Raw genomic sequence first — 19117 nt, forward strand, 5'->3', positions numbered from 1 at the left:
GATAAGGCAACAATACTCCCTTCTCAACTACCCACTTGATTTCATAAGTCCCTGCTCTTGATCATGCTACAAAGGCTTTGCTTCTGTATTTCTTTCGTTGATTCTTCTGTCCTGGCATATAGTGTAGGCAGTCAGGGACCCTATGTCTGTAGTCATGATTGAGTTAGCAAGGCTGGAATGTGCCGTATCAGCAGATTTCATCCACAGAAGTGTAATGAAGATTAATGAGCTCATTTCTCTCATAATTCAAAGTGACTTAACAGGGTAGCCCTTGTGGTTAGAGGGAGATAAACATGGGAGTGATTTGTGTGTGCCCAACACCTTTGACTCAATCAATCCTTCAAAACTGGTACTTACATGCTCTTTAAATTAGGCAGGTATCAAATAATTAACAATAACTAGCATATTTTTAACATGAGGGGAAACTGTTCCCTCCATCAACATTCCCAACCAAATTACTTTAGTGAGGGGTAGAACAAAAATGCTGTAACTATTTTTGCCACTGTCTCATACCCATTAAAACTTAGGATTTGCAAACTACCCATGATGCACTAGGTGCCAAGTGGTAGTAAGTCTCTTTGTGCAAATATATATTGATGCCTGGCCCTAAGTGATCTAGAAGTAAAAGAATTTTGATCCAAATTACCTAAATAAGAACATAAACTCTAAATAAGTATAACTCCAATGTATTAAGTCATATTCAAAAAAGGGTTTAAACATTCATAACTTAATCTCTCCATCTACTTCTCTTGGTGAATATGAAATGATACAAATATAGATTTTAGGCCGGCGCCGCGGCTCACTAGGTTAATCCTCTGCCTTGTGGCACCAGCACATCGGGTTTTAGTCCCAGTCGGGGCGCCGGATTCTGTTCTGGTTGCCCCTCTTCCAGGCCAGCTCTCTGCTGTGGCCAGGGAGTGCAGTGGAGGATGGCCCAAGTACTTGGGCCCTGCACCCCATGGGAGACCAGAAGTACCTGGCTCCTGCCATCGGATCAGTGCGCTGGCCGCGGCGGCCATTGGAGGGTGAACCAACGGCAAGAATGTAACTCAAATTGTAGATTTGTCATTGGATACTGAAGCTTAGCATACATAGTAAGGAAAATAAATAAATTAAATTGATTGTGAAATACAAGTAGAGAGAGGGAGGGGAATTTAGTTAATAAAGTAATAAGTGTAGGCAGCATTTATAAAGTGTCACATAGCAAACAGACATATAAATGATAATAAACAATTACACACAGTAATTTTTATCATGACTAACTTTTTAAGATCCTCAGGAAAATATCACACAGTTCCAGGATTAAGAAACAAAGACAGACAGCACAGGTATTGCTCTGCCTCTTCTCCAGTTCCCAGCTAACGTTCCTGGACAAACACTGGAAGATAGGCCCAGTCCTTGAGCCCTTGCCACCCACATGGGATACCAGATGGAGTTACAGGCTCCTGGCTTTCACCTGGTTCAGCCCTTTTGGAGAGTGAATCAGCAGATGAAAGATCTCTATCTCTCTGTTTCTCCCTCTCTCCATGTCACTCTGTCTTTCAAATAAATTAAATAAATCTTGAGAGAGAGAGAGGGAGGGAGGGAGGAGGAGGAGTGAGGAAAAAGAGGAGAGAAATAGGGAAGGAAGAAACCTTGAATCAAAAGTTCTTGGTGTTTAATTTAAATCAACATCATCATCATCATTATCATGATGTTGGGGTGCTCTCATTCTCCCTAAAGCACTTTTGTCTAAAATGATAATTAATAATTGATTAAAATATAAATTACAGACAAAATTTCTTATTACATTAAATAGAGGATTTTCCCACTTTTGGATACTCTGCCTCCTCTAATCTCTTACCTGCCCCTGTCTTTTGGGAACATAACTATTTATATCATAGTTAATAAAACACTGATAATTAACTCACTGGATATATCACCATCCAGCAACAACTTCACATTTCAGAGATAGGAAGGGTATTATTTTTTTAATATTTATTATTTATTTATTTGAAACACAGAGTGGGAGAAAAAAGGGACAGATAGATAAAGAGATCTTTGCTCCTCAAATGACTGCAAAAGCTGGCGTTGGGCCAGGAGGAAACCAGAGACGAATCAAGCACTTGGGACAACTTTTGCTGTTTTCCCAGGTGCTTGAGCCAGGACCTGGATGGTAGCAGAGCTGTCTGGACTCAAACTGGCTCTCCAATATGGGATGCTGGAATTGCAGGCAGCTTAACTCTGTGCCCCGAGGAGGGATATTAGGCTGTTCTCAGAGAAATAAAGGCTATGCAGAACAGAATTTGTCTTCTCTGCTTGGAATTAGTAACATGACCTGTCTGGAGGCATGAAGAAATTCTAACTAAATGCAAAGGCTAGAAAAGCTGAGCGTAGGGACACATAACGAGAAATACAAAATTAACCAGGTCTGTAGAACTATGAGATCTTCAAAAAGTTATGAATTGCAATTTTTTTGCACTAAAATACTTTTTAACTCCAATTTTCTGCAAACTCTTTGGAGATTCTTCATATGAACAGCAAGGAAATATAGGTGAGTTTAAGCCTGGCTTGAGAGTTATTTGGGGGTTCCTTGGAAGAGCTTCAGGAAATGGGTTCTCATCTTTGTAAATTTGGGTCAGAGACTTCATTATAGTATCCTCAACAAGTTAAAAAGATTCCATGAATGCCTGTTACATGATGTGACATTTATATCATTCTTTGATTATTATTTTTTAGTGGTCTGATATACTCTTGTTGACATTTCTTAGGAGAGAAACTTTTTAGCCATATTTCATGAAGGCATTTTTACATTCAAGATGTCTTTTTTTAATCATGGAATGTGCTTATCGGTAAGGATAGATGAAATTAAGATTGGAGAATGTCAGTGATTATAACACTCAAAGAAAGTAAATCAGGATCACTGAATAATGGATTAAGTATCTGAACCAAGAGGAGGTTTCTTTAAAAGAGGAAGCTTTTGAAGTTGTCTGTTGGTGGAAAATGGTTGAGTTTGGAAACCTGAGCGTCCCTCATCACAAATCTTTCTAACCATAAAGCCTCAGGTCGATGACAAGTGATCAAGCACAACTCTCTGGAGATTGAATAATTGATTCCACAGCCCATTGTTAAATGCATCCTGGGGCCTGGAGGAGCTGATTCCTAATAAAGACTGAGATTAAACTCCCCTTCCTGGTGACAAAATGACAATTTACAGTTTCAATTATAGCTAACCAGGGGGAAAGACTGTAGAAGCAGAAAACAAAACTAGCAAGCTGTGCTATACTAGGACGATCAATAAACTGGTCTTTGATACTAGCAGAAAAGAAGGTGATCATTTTAAAAGTCTTAAGTGTTATGATTTCAGACGGATGTAGTTCAAAGAGGAATGAATGAAAGTGGAAATCTATCTTCATTAAGATGTTCAGAGGCTGCAATAACGTCCTGTTCTAAGTGGCCTTGCATAATCAACATGCTACTTCAATACAAGGCAAAAGACAGAACAGAGCTCACCAGTCATTATTCAATATTTGGATCCCTAATACCTGCCAGTGTGTCATTGCTGACCCACCAAGCCCAGGCACTTATTCTGTGTATTCTTTCCTGTCTGTGGCAGACTGGGGTAGTCATTTCTTACTTGGCTTTTTTAAAAAATAAAATCTTGGGGCCGGTGCTGTGGTACAGTGGGTTAAAGCCCTAGCCTGCGACACCGGCATCCTATATGGGCAGCGGTTGGAGTCCTGGCTGCTCCACTTCCGATCCAGCTCTCTGCTATGGCCTGGGAAGGCAGTGGAACATGGCCTGAATCCTTGGGCCCCTGCACCTGTGTGGGAGGCCTGGAAGAAGCTCTTGGCTCCTGGCTTCAGAATGGTCCAGCTCTGGATGTTGTAGCTATTTGGGGAGTGAACCAGTGGATAGACGACCTCTCTGCCTCTCTGTAACTCTGCCTTTCAAATAAATAATAAAAAAAAACTAAAACAAAAAGCAACTGTATATATGCAGTACATGAATTTCATTTAAAATAAAAAAACCTGCTGCATACCTACATTGTTAGGCATTGTAAAAAGTGCTAAAGTTAAATAGGCTCATTGGATTGATCTATTGTATTTGTAACTTTTGTTTATATTTGGCTTTCCAGATACCTTTAGGACAGAAATTTTGTCTAATTCACTGCTATATCCCCCATAGCTGGCAGAGTTCCAGTCACACAACAGCATCACCACAATCTCTTATTACAATTTTCATACCAGCTCATACTCAGTTCAATCAGATATCCTCAATGACAAATGCTTAGTATGTTATAACTTAACTCTGAATTATATACTTCATTACTTCATTATTGCTATCCCTATGAGACTTATCTAATACCTTTTTGGCTGCTGACTCTCTGCACGTGTATACATGGCATGTCTGTGCCATTGTCTCTTACATATGACTTTGTTTAGTCATTTCACGACTCTGTATTAAACACAGACTATGTTGTAGGTTGCCCACCTTGAGCAGGGTATATCCCATCTATATCCAGGATTGCTCCTTTTCCAGCTAAATTTAACTAGTTTTTTGGAAAAGGAAGCTTGTTTTAGTTAGTTTTCTATCTTCAAAGGACAAAATAGAGTAGGAACTGGTTCACAAACTAATTGAATTGATTCATAAACTAAAATATGCATTTTGCATTTCTTCTACCTCCCCTACTCATAACACTTAGAACCTGGATAACAGCTAAGCATAAGGAAGGGTTACAAATAATTGCTAATCTTTTACTTCGTGCTTCATATATGGCAGAGTAAAAGCTAAAGAAAGTCTTTGGAGACATAATTTTTCTAAAACTTTATGATGTTTATGAAACATCATGAGTCTATTATCAGATCTTTATTTTGTATATGGGTAAACTGCAGGTTGAAGAGTTTAAATTATTGGTAAGAAGCAAATCTGACTTAGATAAGTCTTGTATTAGTATGTTCTAAAACAAGGTGACAAATGAAGGTTGATGAATTGTGAGATTAAAAAGTATAACTTGCTTCTTGAAAAAGCTCATTATCGGGGCCGTTGCCGTGGCTCACTTGGTTAATCCTCTGCCTGCTGTGCCGGCGCCCCATATAGGCACTGGGTTCTAGTCCCGGTTGCTCCTCTTCCAGTCCAGCTCTCTACTGTGGCCTGGAAGAGCAGTGGAGGATGGCCCAAGTGCTTGGGCCCCTGCACCCACCTGGGAGACCGGGAGGAAGCACCTGGCTCCTGGCTTCGGATCGGTGCAGCACTGTCCATAGAGGCCATTTGGAGAGTGAACCAATGGAAGGAAGGCTTTTCTCTCTGTCTCTCTCATTGTCTCTGTAACTCTACCTGTCAAAGAAAGAAAGAAAGAAAGAAAGAAAGAGAAAGAGCTCATTATTTAATCATGAATAAAATGCCCTTAGGAAAGAAGGGGAACCTAAGCTCTGGATGTGGGATATGAGAATTTTTGGGTGTTTTTCCTGACCTGTTTTTTCATTCTCTTTATTTCGCATCTAACTTTTGGCTAACTGGGTTGCAGGTAACTGGACTAAAAAACTTTTATTGAAAGTGAACTACGCATTTAGTAAACTTTTAAAAGTTTCAAAGCTTGTATTACCTTATTCTATAGTTATTATAGATCATATCATTTTATTAACATGAGTTAATAATATTAGCAAAAAGTAATTCATCCACAAGAAGTTTCAACTTAATTTACTTATCTCTGAGATCTCTCATTCATTTTGCATATCATCTAAAAATCCTCGTCCTCCAGCCAAAATTGCACAGTCCAAAACACTTTTAGCAGTCAACATTTTAATGGTCTGAGACATTACTATAACTAAACTTGTAATTTTCACCTTAAAAAGTCACACTATCCTAAAAGTATCATATTGCATTGCTTGTGGTTTTAACCTGATTTCTGTTTGCAGAATTATCGAGGTGCCAGTTCACAACATTTATTTTAGAAATCATACCCTTAATTTGTCCTTTTTTTTTTTTTTTTAGGAAAGTGAACAATTTGTAATGATCATGGAAATAAAATTGGTGAAGTGCTGACTGGCACAAAGCAGAATATTTAGAGCAATACACCATTGCCTTCGGGGTGGTTTCAATACAAAATACATCATCAAAGGAGTACTGAGATACGGGTGAAGAGTAACTTAGGACTGCTCTAAAAATATAAATAACTACAGGATTATTATAAGAGCTGGTAAGTAATATCAATCAGATTCTGAAAGTCCAGTGGTTAATGGAGAAGGCAAGAGAAAAAAAAAGGTTCATAAAAGAAATAGAGCAACTGTAGGACATCAAGAACCATTCAAGGCTTATTCAAAAATCCTGCAAACACAAGAGTAGTTCTCTGACATCAAGTAAAGAAAATGAATAAAGCACACTCTGACAAACGTCACTCCGAGAGCCATCCTCAAGCCTCCCTTGCTTTTGAAAGATAAATTTTCTCTCAAGTCTTGATATATTTGCAGCTGTCATTAATGGGTAGGAGGACTACAACCCCCAGCTCTTTATCTTTAAATGCCTTGCTATGTTTGATTTTGATTGCTAAATTTGGCAAGAGACATATAGTCTGTTAAGTAACTGACACTAAAAATAGACACAAAAATACTGTCAACTATTTGAGGCAAAAAAGTGGGGGCAAAAAGGCAACAGTCTTGATTCCAATACATAAGATCCCTTACTGCAAAACTGTTTTGAATTAAAACACACCTTATAATAAGCAACATTTAATGAAATTGGAAATGAATTGTTAAGTTATACATCACTGAAACTGGAAAATATTTAACCACTAATTATTCTGTTTGCTACCACTTGAAATTCTAACACAATTGAGATTGTTCATTTTCTCAGGCATATTATTTGTGTAAATTATTCAAGCTGCCAGCTAAAGAACAGTGATATTCAGGTAATGGTTGGAATAGAAATCATATTCAAATAAATGAATCTTAATTTGCAGCATATGATTATGGAAAATTACCCTGCGTTTAATGCAATTTAACAAAACAAAACACAAAAATATTTTAGAATCTATTCAAGATTTAGATAAATGCAAATATGTCAAATTGGAGATATTTGGCATCATAACATACAATTTAAAACTACAAAAAGACTTATAATGAGACATTTTGTTACTTGACTAGTGGAATATACCCCATATACACTTGAAATTTCCCTAAGCCTAAATGCAAAGCAATGCATTCTCAATCTTTTCTTTAAATCAACTCTACATATATGTTCTGGATCTGGTATTGCTAATGTTTTCATGAAAGTGTTAAAAATCAGATCTTGTCCATCCTGCAATTTCTATTAAACAAAAGTTCTCATGTGACTTAACATTGATTTCACCATTAGAAATGTATTCTGCAGATGTACCTCAATAAATGTAGAAACAGATGCAAAATATATTTATTGAGCACTGTTCATAATAGGAGAGAGAGAGAGAGATTTATAGAACCAAATTGCCACTGGAAAGAGACAGGGCACATTATGATATAATAATAATGTGAAAATGCAGTAGAAATATTCATGCTCACATGGAAAAATTTCCAGGATACATTAATCAGAAAGGTAAAATTCAGACCATGCTTTTTAATATAAGCTTGATTTGGTAGAAAAATGTAATTTTTCAACTTCTAGAATATTAAATGTTGTAGTGACTAGGGTCTCAAATATTTCATATTTTGTCCATGAACATATATGAGACTTGCATTTTTAAGAAAAAAATGACAGAACATCAGGCCAAAAAAGATATCATTGATAAGAAATCAATGTTCCTTTTGAAATTTGTCTCTCATCTCAATTCTTTATAGAAAAATAATATATTATAAAATACATTTTAACAGAAATTGTAGAATTCAGTAAGATATCTTTGTAGTGGTTATCCTAAATCTGATATTACAATTTGCATAACATAAAGGAGCAATCCACGCCATTTTGCTATAGTCCATGGAACATAGTTGTGAATAACCATGACTTTGGCATGGTTATTCATTTCTCATTGGGAAATTAAACTCTCAGTAAGTGAGGAACAATTCTTTGAAACCAGATATCAATAACTGTAATTGTGTGACAACATTCCTGTGAATCAAAAATTAAACCAAAGGACAGGCATTTCAGAATCCACATATAACAGAAAGCAAAATTTAAAACTAATCCAAATGGGGTCAGCACTGTGGTGTAGCAGGTAAAGCCACCACCTGCGATATCAGCATTCCATATTTGGGTCACTGCCACCCCTATGGTAGACCCAGATGAAGCTTCTGGTCCCTGGCTTAAGCCCGGCTCAGCCCTGGCTGTTGCAGCCATGTGGAAAGCGAAATGGTGGATGGAAGATCTCTGTCTCCCTCCTCTCTCTCTCTCTAACTCTGAGTTTCAAACAAGCATACAAATAAATCAAAACTTAAAAAAGAAATACGCAACTGTTGAGCCAGTTTCTCTAAATATCAGAGTAGGCAAAGTGATCAAGCAAGATAATTTAGAATGTGGAGGAGCTGGCAGTTAGTCTGGAGGTGAAGTAACCACATTTCACATTTGAGTTCCTGGGTTCAAGTCCTACCTCTGGCTCCTAACTCCAGCTTCCTGTTAACTACCTCAAGTAGTTGGGTGCGGTGGAACGAGTAAGAAGCACCAAGACGGCAACAGCAAGCGAGCTGGATGCACCCTCAGCTGCACAGGAAATGGCGGCAGAACCTACCTGGCAGGGGAGTCTGCCTGGCAACAGGCAGTGACTGGTTAAGGCATGGACCTTCCCTTGACCAGATTGGCTGCCTCGGCTACACAAGCGCATGTACTTCCTGAAATAAAGGAATCTGCGAGCTACTCGCCTCTAGCCCACTTTTACCCGACTCCCGGTGTCTGTGTTGTGACTCTTCGCCGTCTTACCCTCAGCCACCATGGGAGAACCCAAATGAGACAACATGGTGCCCAACATGGGGCTTGAATCCACGACCCTGAGTCTCATGCTCTACTAACTGAGCTAGCCGGGCCCCTGGCGCACCACTGGCTCTGGCTTTGTGTAGAGGGGTCGAGTTCCCAGCACGGGCTCCCAGCGCCTTCAGTGGCTGCGCACTGCTGCAGTGGCCTGAGTGCAGCCACTGAACAACAGCTGGGTTCCTCCTACCCATGTGAGAATCTGGATAAAGTTAGGAGCTCCTAGTTTTGGTGCACTCTCAGGACTTTGCAGGCATTTGAGTGAACCAGTGGATGGGAGCTTTGTTCTAGCTGCTGGCTTTGGCCTGGCTCAAGCAGGCATATGGAGAGTGAAGCAGCAAATGAGAGATCTTTGTCTGTGGGTCTCTCTCTCTTGCTTTCTTTGTCTCTCTGCCTTTCAAATAAATAACATAAAAAGTAAGTATAAATAGAAAGGGCTTTGTGGCACAGCGATTTAAAATGCTGCTTGTGACACAAGCATGCCATATCAGAGTGCTGTTGTCTGCTCAGTTTCTGATACAGAACCCTGCTAATGCACCTGGGAAGGCAGCAGAGGATGGCCCAGAGTACCTGGGCCCCTGTCACCCATCTGGGAGATCCAGATGGAGTTTCTTGCTCTTGCCTTTAGTCTGGTCCTGACCTGCTGTTCATGGCCATCTAGGGAGTGTACCAGGAGTTGGAATCTCTGTGTTGCTCTGCCTGTTAAATGAATGAATGAATGAATAAAAAAATAAATACTTAAAAAAGAAATCAGGAATTAACATGCTAATTTGAGATACGTCTGTTGTTCCATGTCATAGTGTTTTGTGTTTTTTGACACGGTAAGGGTACCAAGTTGGAAACCTAGTAAAAGGTGCTTTTGGTAACTGCTAACTACTTAGAATATGTTGAAAGATATGCCTAATTCAAATTATATTGTATATCAATATACTTGTGATTCCTATAATTTAACAAGCCTCTTATCCCTTTAGCACTGAAAGTTCAGTCACATTTTATTTACAGGATTATAGCTAAAGATGGTAATAACATTTAACTTTTTTGCAATAATTCAAAAGCTATATGCTATAGGCATTAAGATTATGCAGACTATGGAGCTCTATGTATTCTATGTATACTCTGGTTTTGCTGCTTTCCATCTATGAGGTTTTGAGTGATTTAATGAACTACTCTCATTTTGACTTTTCTCAAAAATGTGGATAAATCAATGCATTTATTGAGACAATTAAATGAAATAAGGTATGCAAAATCTTTGGGTCTATTTCAGCACACAGTAAGTGATCCATGGATGTTCCTATTAGCAGGAATAAAATCACTGAATTAACAGTATGAATATCAAGCTATATCATGTGGCTCTCAAAAAGAGGAAATAAATAATACGATAATTTGGAGAAAAATGTCAAGGTTGCTTCCAGCTCTAGATAAGATTTTTGAATAATCCTTCCCATAAACTACTCTAAGTCACTTGAGCTCTGCATAGGAAAATCTATCATTTGTATAGATTAATAACTGAAGGTTTTTACATAAGTAGGATATATATATATCTTATATATATATCACACATATATATGTAGGAATCATATATATCAGATATATATATATGTAAGATACATATATAAGTATATAAATATCACACTCTAAGGGAGAAAGCTGTTTGCAAGACATTTTTCAGTAAGATATTCCAATTAAAGGCATATGGAAGCTTTTGGAGAACAAACCAAGTTACTAATTTTAGGGGTACAGCTTAACAATTGTTAGACATTTTTGACTTTTTTATTCACTTCTTCACCCCTTGAAGGAAACTGAATAAATGTTCTACTGAATTGAGTTTCATATATACGCACATCTGCCACATGGCAATCCACATATGCTGTCTCCTAAATAAAATGCTAGATTAATGCCAGCTTCCTGCTGCGTCCTCAAATGTGAAACCACTGGGAGGTGTTCTCTGTGTTGAAGACTGAAAACCCCACCCATAATTTCATCTAGAAGACCAGGAAATGGGAAAAACCAGGGCTAAATGAAAGATACATACTCATGTCTGGGAAACAATGGAAATGGGTTTTCTTTTAGAATTAGAATCAGAAGTGTCCAGTTTGTTTGGTTTTCACTATACTGGAGACAGCCTGCTTGGGAAAGCAAAGCTATGGAGTGTGTTAAATAAAACTTTGAAATCCAGGAAGTGAAACTTCCATTAATTTTGTGTTTGCAACTAACTCTGGTGATTCTCCACCACATCTAACAGCTAGACAGAGCAAGATGCAGGAACTGAAAGACCACTTAGATCGATGCAACATGTCCTCATAGAGATGTGGTTACAGACACAGGCACTCTATTCCTGCTGATTTCTTTGTTTAGATTCAATTTGCAAAGTGTCCAGAAAAATTCAAAAAAGCATACGCATTTTAAACTGCTATTCAGCAATATTCTGGTATGGTAAGATTGAGTAGTATCTCATCTCTTCCACTTATTACAACTGAAAAATAGGACAGGTACTTAACACAGCTATTCAAAGGCTCTGAAATGTAAATAATGGCATGTAGGTTAGAGGGAGAAAGCAAAATTTGAAGTAAGACTGTAAGCTTCTTGTCTGCACTTACCACTCAAGCTTCTTAATCTGAATCTGCAACTGGACAAAGGGTGTGGTCATGAAAATTTCTCTTAATATATCTCTTTCTCTCTTTCTCCATCCTCCCTCTCTCCTCCCTTCCCAATCCCTGTCCCCCACCCTCTGCCTTCTCAATTTCCCTCTCTAATCAGAGGACCAGGGAAGGGGAATTTTGGAACAGAAAGAGTGGTGGACATTCTCTGCTTCAGTTTTTTCTCTCATCTTTGGTGCCCTGGTGTCAGAAGCTAGTCTCCAAGCTTCAGTGCTATGGGGTGTGGGAATGGTAGCAGCAGTCAGGTATACTAATTTCCCCTAGAGGAGGAAACATTTACAGGGGATGTACCACAGGGTAGGGATTTTTAAATCCGGGCTTTCTGACCAGAGATTAAGAAGGGTAGACGCTAAGAGACAATGAAATTGAAAAGATTAAGGAGAAGAGATAGTAATATGAGGATAAAGAAGAACAGACAAAGATAAAGTCCTGGGTGTATATCTTTGGAAATGATCCCAAACCCAGAGGCTCTGAGAAATGACATAGGCTACGCTCCATGTTCCAAATCTCCGGGTAGCACATATTCAGGGAGTATCAAATAGCAAACCAAAGACTTTAAAAACTGAACTTAAATTACAAACCTAAATCAACTGAGGGTGACTTTTTTAAAAAGAAAAAAAATTAAAAAGTCACTATTCTTCAGATGATTTTAACAGGACCATAGATATAAAATAATCATATTTTAAATGTCCTAGTAGCAATAAAAATCACTCAAGGTACAATGAAACAGGAAAATATTCAAAAGATAACCAACACATGCCAGATCTATAATGACCAATATACTAAAATGATCAGGCACATATCTTCAAGTTTTTATAATTGAGCTTCATTAAATAAAGGGAGAGAACTCATTAAACAAATGGAAAGATGGAAAATTTCCTAAGAGAAAAAATATATTTAAAATGCATATATTGCCTGCGCCGCGGCTCACTAGGCTAATCCTTCGCCTTGCGGCGCTGGCACACCGGGTTCTAGTCCTGGTCGGGGCGCCGGATTCTGTCCCGGTTGCCCCTCTTCCAGGCCAGCTCTCTGCTGTGGCCCGGGAGTGCAGTGGAGGATGGCCCAAGTCCTTGGGCCCTGCACCCCATGGGAGACCAGGAGAAGCACCTGGCTCCTGCCATCGGATCAGCGCGGTGCGCCGGCCACAGCGCTCCAGCCGTGGCGGCCATTGGAGGGTGAACCAATGGCAAAAAGGAAGACCTTTCTCTCTCTCTTTGTCTCTCTCTCTTTCTCACTGTCCACTCTGCCTGTCAAAAAAAAAAATGCATATATTTTGAGAACCTTAGTTCTCTTTCCCATCTTGCAAGATGACAAGTGAAAAAGCTCCAGCTCCTAAGCTGGACGTTAGGAAGAAATCTCCGACTGAAAAGGTGGATGATGGTAGCAGCAAAGTTAAACAGAAGAAACAAAGTCCGAGAAAGGGAAACTCCACAGCAGCAGAAACTCTGTCCTCGTGAGAAGGGTTGGGAGATAGTCCCAACCTGCAGTGTATTCAGGAAGGCTTGGTAGCCGAGGAGGTACTTGGCTCCCCAGTGCAGGATTGAAAAGAAGAAAGATTTTGCTACCGTCACAAAACCAGATGGAGGTGAAAAGAATGGTGGCACCCAGGTGGTTTACACTTTGCAAAATGCCTCGATAATATCCCAGTGATGATGCCCTTCCAAAGCTGTCGAGCCACAGCAGAAACCTCTTCAGGCAGCCCACAAGGAAGTCTGTGAGCCAGCATCAGCTCTGGGGCCATTCTGATCATCCTCGCCGGGAGCCCCAGGGGCAAGAGAGGGGTCTTCTTGAGTCAGCTACGCCGTGGTGTGCTTCCCGCAACTGGGCTCCTCTGCACAGACACACCAAAAATCCGTCACTGCCACCCCCACAAAAATTGGTATCAGCAGTATGAAAATCCCAAAATATCTCACTGCTGTTTATTTCAAGAAGCAACAGCCGTGGAAGCCCAGACACCAGGAAAGTGAGATCTTGGAAACAGAGAAATCCGAGATAACAGAGCAGTACCAGGTTGATCAGACAGCTGTGGAATCATAAATATTATCAAAATCAAGACTGTTTCTCAGCTCCAGGGCTATAGGCAATCTGTTTTTCCCTCTACTAAATGGAATTTACCCTCACAAATCGGTGTTCTGAATTCCAAAGGAAGAATCTCATTAAATACATAACATAAAAAGTATATATTTACTATTTATATATTCATTTATTATTTACTTTGAAAGGAAGAAAGATGAGAGTGAGAGTGACAGAGACAGAGACAGTGAGAGAAAGAGGGATTTGTTTTTTCCTGTTGTTTCACTCCCTAAATGTCTGAAATAGCTGGAACTAGGCTAGGACAAAGCCAAGAGCTAGGAATTCAATCCAGGTCTCCCACACCGGTTGCAGTGACCCAAGCACTTGAGCTGTTATCTGTTGCCTCTCAGGCAGTCTATTAGCAGGAAGCCAGAGTCAGCAGCAGAGCCAGAATCAAACCCTGAGCACTCTGATATAGAATGCAGATCTCCAAAGCAGTGGTTTTTTGTTTTTTGTTTTTTTTTTTTTTTAGGATTTATTTATTTTACTTGAAAGTCTGAGTTACACAGAGAGAGAAGGAGAGGCAGAGAGGCGGAGAGAGAGAGAGAGAGAGAGAGAGAGAGGGAGGGGGAGATAGAGAGAGAGAGGTCTTCTATCTGCTGATTCACTCTCCAGATGGCCTCAACGGCCAGAGCCAGAAGCTTCTTCCGGGTCTCCCACATGAGTGCAGGGGCCCAAAGACTTGGGCCATCTTCTACTGATTTCCCAGGCCATAGCAGAGAGCTGGATCGGTCTAGAACCAGCACTCATATTGAATACCAGCACAGCAGGCAGCGGTCCCCCCATGCCACAGCACTGGCCACCAAAGCAGTGTTTTAACCACTGGGAAAAGTGCCTGCCTCCCAAAGGAGGAAATTTAAGAAACGAACTATGATAGCTAGAATATATAAAACTCACTAGATGTACTGCACAACAGATATAGGAAGACTTCGTGAATTTAAATGTAAATTAGCATAAATAATCCAATAGAAACACTAGGAAAATATTGAAAAAAATACTTAAAGCCTCAGAGACCTGTAATAGTGCCAAAAACTCTAACATATGTTTCAGTATGGTGTTATAAAGATAGGAGAGGTTTTGAGCCCTTGCTCACCCAAATGTAGAAATAATATTTGAAAATTTGTAAAACTTAGTGACAGAAATTTGCAGATTTATGCAGATCTGTGAAACTCAAATTGTATAAGCTCGTTAAAGAACACATCCATGCATACCCTAACCAAACTGCTTAAAACAAAAAATAAATGAAAGCCCAAAACAAGGCTTTAAAACAGATTGATGGTATGTGATATGCATGAAAAACAGGATTTCTAATCACAATAATTCTAATCATAATTCTCAACACAATCTATTAGAGTGAGCAGAGAGTTGAACACATTTTTAAGTGCTGTATCCAGTAAATACATTCTTCAAGAATAATGATGAGATATAAAACATTTTCAGATTAAGAAAAACTAAGATAATACACAGCACTGCTTTAAAATAAAGGTTAAGAACAGTTTTTTATGAAAAGGAGAAATGATGTCAACCAAAAACCTTGAAAATTCAGGAACAAGAAAAGAACAATAGATATGGTAAATACATGAATACATAGAATATACCATCTTTACTCTTTCAAATTATTTAAAGTGTGTGTGATAGTTACAAATAGATATTCAAGATTGCTTGGTGGTTTTGCAATTTTTTTCCAGAAACAATATATATGACAATTATAACACTAAGAAGAGGATTAAAAAGATTTAAAGAAAAAAAAAAAGGATCCAGCATTGTGGTGCAGCGTATTAAGCTGCCATTTGCAACCCCAGCATCCCATCTTCAAGTGCTGGATTGAATCCTGCTTCTAGGCTTCAGATCCAGCACCCTCCTAAGGCGTCTGGGGACAAGTACTTGGGATCCTGCAGTCCATGTGGGAGACTCAAATGGAATTCCTGGCTCCTGGCTTAGGCTTGGCCCAGTCCCAGCTGTTGCACGTTTGAGGAGTGAACCAACAGACAGATTCCCTCTCTCTCTCTGTTGCTCTGCCTTTCAAATAAATAATTTAAAAGAAATTATTTAAAAGGTTGTGAAGTCTCCACATTTTACTTTAAGAGGTGAAATATTGACTATGTCAAGTTGAAAAGTATAATTGTTCTCTGCCGATAACCGAATGTCACTAGACACAGAAACTGTCTAGTGAGGGTCTTCCTACTACATCATGACATGCAGAGAGCACCGCATGGATAAGACAGCAACTGGGAGATGGCATTTTTATAACAAATCTGCTTAAGTAAAAATAACCCAGCACTGAGGATGGTGTTGCAGCACAGTGAGCTAAACTGCCGCCAGCAATGCCGGCACCCCTTATCCGAGCACTAGTTCCAATCCTGGCTGCTCTGCTTTTGATATAGTTCCCTGCTAATCTGCCTAGGAAAGCAGTGCTCTTGTGGGAGACCTAAATGAAGCTACAGGAACCTGGCTTTGGTGTGCACCAGCCTCAGTCATTGTGTCCATCTGGGGAGTGAACCAGTGATGAAGATCTCCTCTTTCTCCTCTACCCTTCCCTCCTTCTCTTTTTCTATCATTCTGCCTTCAAAATAAAAAGGAATCATTTGAAAAAGTTAAGAAACAAACCTACCTTTGTGATAATGACATTAAACCCTTCATGACCTAAATACCCCCAAATAAGTCCCAGCTCCCAAAAGTATTGCACTGGGGGACTTGTTACCAACACATGGACTTTGGGAGACACCTTCAATACCAATAAGCTACCAAGTTTATGATATTTTACCATAACAAGCCAAATGGCTCAAAAGAAGATAAGACTTCAACTTTCCCTCAATGTGGAAACAAATAACATGCAAATAACTTAGATATTACATTGAAATACCTTGACTTGATATTAACAGAACCCTCCATCTAACACCCTGAGAATCCATAATCTTTTCATATGCATATGAGACATTCAACATGAAGAAACATACCCTAAATAACAAAAATATAATATGAATAAACTAACTAAAATATGGAAACATTCTAACTATTTTGTTACCATAATGGGATATAAGTAGAAATCAACAACCAAAAACTATGAAAAATCTCAACATGTGTAAAAATTACGCTATAAACTTCTATATAATCCCTAGGTCAAAGAGGAAATGTCAAGATACATTAAAAATATTTTATAAGTTGGTGTTTAGTGGTTAAGCTGCCTGCATCCCACATGAGACAAAACAGGATTAATTCCTGGCTCTCGATTCCAGCTGCCTGTGACTGCAAATCCTGGGAGCTGTCGTGATGTCTCAAGTAGTTGGTTTCCTGCCCCTCATTGGGAGACCTGGATAGCATTCCTGGTATCCAGCTTTGGCTTCAACCCAAAACCAGGCTGAGAAGTGGCCCACTGTATATAAATTAAATTTGTAAACAGTTGAAAACAATACATCATATCAAATTTGTGAGGGGTACCATATACACGAGTTAAAGAAATTTATAATACCAAATACATATATTGGAAAAAAAAATCCTAAAATCACTAATATAAGCTTCTACCTTAAGGACTAGAAAAAAAATAGCAATGTAAAGGCAAAGATTGCATTAGGTAAAAAGAAATAAAAATACAAGCAGAAATCAAGGAAATTTAAATCAGAAAAACAATATAAAAATCAGTAAAATAAAAGGCTGGTTTTTTGTAAGCAGTACTAAAATTGATAAAACTCTAGCCATTCCGACAAAGAAAAGGAGTAAGCACAAAGTTCTAATATCAGTAAGGAAGGTGGGGGCATGTCACTGTAAACAGCACAGGCATTACAAACTTAATGTGGTAACCATGTGAACACCAGCATTGCATACTACACAACATGAGGAAAATGAAATATTTCCCTGAAAGATATGAACTAAAAACACTTTCTCTAGAAGAAAGAGATAATCTAAATAGTAATATTTCTAATAAAGAGGTTGACTTTATAGTTTAACTTTTTATGGAAAAAGCCAATCTAAATGCTGAATTCTACCACAAATTCAAAGAAGAAATAGCATAAATTTTATATAATATCTTCCAGAAAACAGAGGAAAATAAATACTTACTAAGTCACTGCATCATATCATGATTTTTCTCATACAAAAACATGCAAAGACAATATGGGAAAGAAAGCAAAAGAATAAAAAGCACAGAAGTATACATGCCAAAATTCTCAACAACATTGAAAAAATGAATAACAAGCATAGAACTATGGATGCTAAAATTCTCAACAACACAGAAAAATGAAAATATCAATGAACAAAAATCCACCATACTAACAGAATCAGAAAAGGCAACATCCAATCATATAAAAAATTACTTGTACTAATTTTGGTATTGAAGGGAGCTTTGTTCATCTGATATCTTTCTTTTATCAGCTACATAAAACATACAGCTAACATGATATAAAATTGAAAGTCTGAACACCTCCTACTAAAATTAAGACCAAGGGAGGGATGTTCACTCTCACCAATCCTATACAATGCTTGCAGAAATTCTAAAAATTACAATGAAGCAATGAAAGTAAATAAAAAGCATTGAAATTGTAAAGAAAAAGTTAAACTGTCCCTATTCACAGAAGATATTTTATTTGTAGAAAATCTAAATAATATATAGAAGAGCTCCTAGAGCTTATAAGCAAGTTTAGTGATGTTAAAGAATGCAATTCAAACTAAAATCAATAATACTTACATATATTATCATTAAAAAAATGGACATAGTTTTTAAAGTTCTATTTATAGGAATCCCAAAAAAGTGAATTATTTAGATATAAATTTAACAACAAATGCATAGTACCTGTATATTGAATCTATACAATGCTGACAAAATATATCAAATAAGACCTAATGTATAAAAATACATGGGGTTCACTGATTGAAAGTCAGTATAAGGCCGGCGCCGTGGCTCAATAGGCTAATCCTCCGCCTTGCGGCGCCGGCACACCGGGTTCTAGACCCGGTTGGGGTGCCGGATTCTGTCCCGGTTGCCCCTCTTCCAGGCCAGCTCTCTGCTATGGCCAGGGAGTGCAGTGGAGGATGGCCCAGGTGCTTGGGCCCTGCACCCCATGGGAGACCAGGAAAAAGCACCTGGATCCTGGCTCCTGCCATCGGATCAGCGCGGTGCGCCGGCTGCAGCGGCGGCCATTGGAGGGTGAACCAACGGCAAAAGGAAGACCTTTCTCTCTCTGTCTCTCTCTCTCACTGTCCACTCTGCCTGTCAAAAAAAAAAAAAAAAAAAAAAAAAAAAAAAAAAAAAAAAAGAAAGTCAGTATAAATTAGATGCCAATCACAATAAAATCCACTGCAGGTTTTTTTTTTTTTTTTAATAGAAATAGACCCATGAATTATAATATTTATAGGAAAAGGCAAAAGAGTTGTCTAAAAGAGTTAGTCATTCTTTCTTTTTTTTTTTTTCTTTTTTCTTTTCTTTTTTTTTTTTTTTTTTTTGGACAGGCAGAGTTAGACAGTGAGAGAGAGAGAGACAGAGA

At 38.5% G+C, this 19117-nt stretch overlaps 1 long non-coding RNA gene across 2 annotated transcripts in view; it reads right to left on the reverse strand.

The window, feature by feature from the left end:
* The window catches only part of LOC103347953 (uncharacterized), a 159250-nt gene that overhangs the window by 119230 nt on the left and 20903 nt on the right, over window positions 1-19117 (reverse strand). For both annotated transcript variants that reach the window (XR_007918526.2, XR_007918527.2), the window contains exon 2: window positions 5183-5316. This is a non-coding gene — a long non-coding RNA (uncharacterized lncRNA). The remainder of the gene's footprint in view (window positions 1-5182; window positions 5317-19117) is intronic.

Source organism: Oryctolagus cuniculus, chromosome 6 (assembly GCF_964237555.1).
Source record: "Oryctolagus cuniculus chromosome 6, mOryCun1.1, whole genome shotgun sequence".
NCBI lineage: Eukaryota > Metazoa > Chordata > Mammalia > Lagomorpha > Leporidae > Oryctolagus > Oryctolagus cuniculus.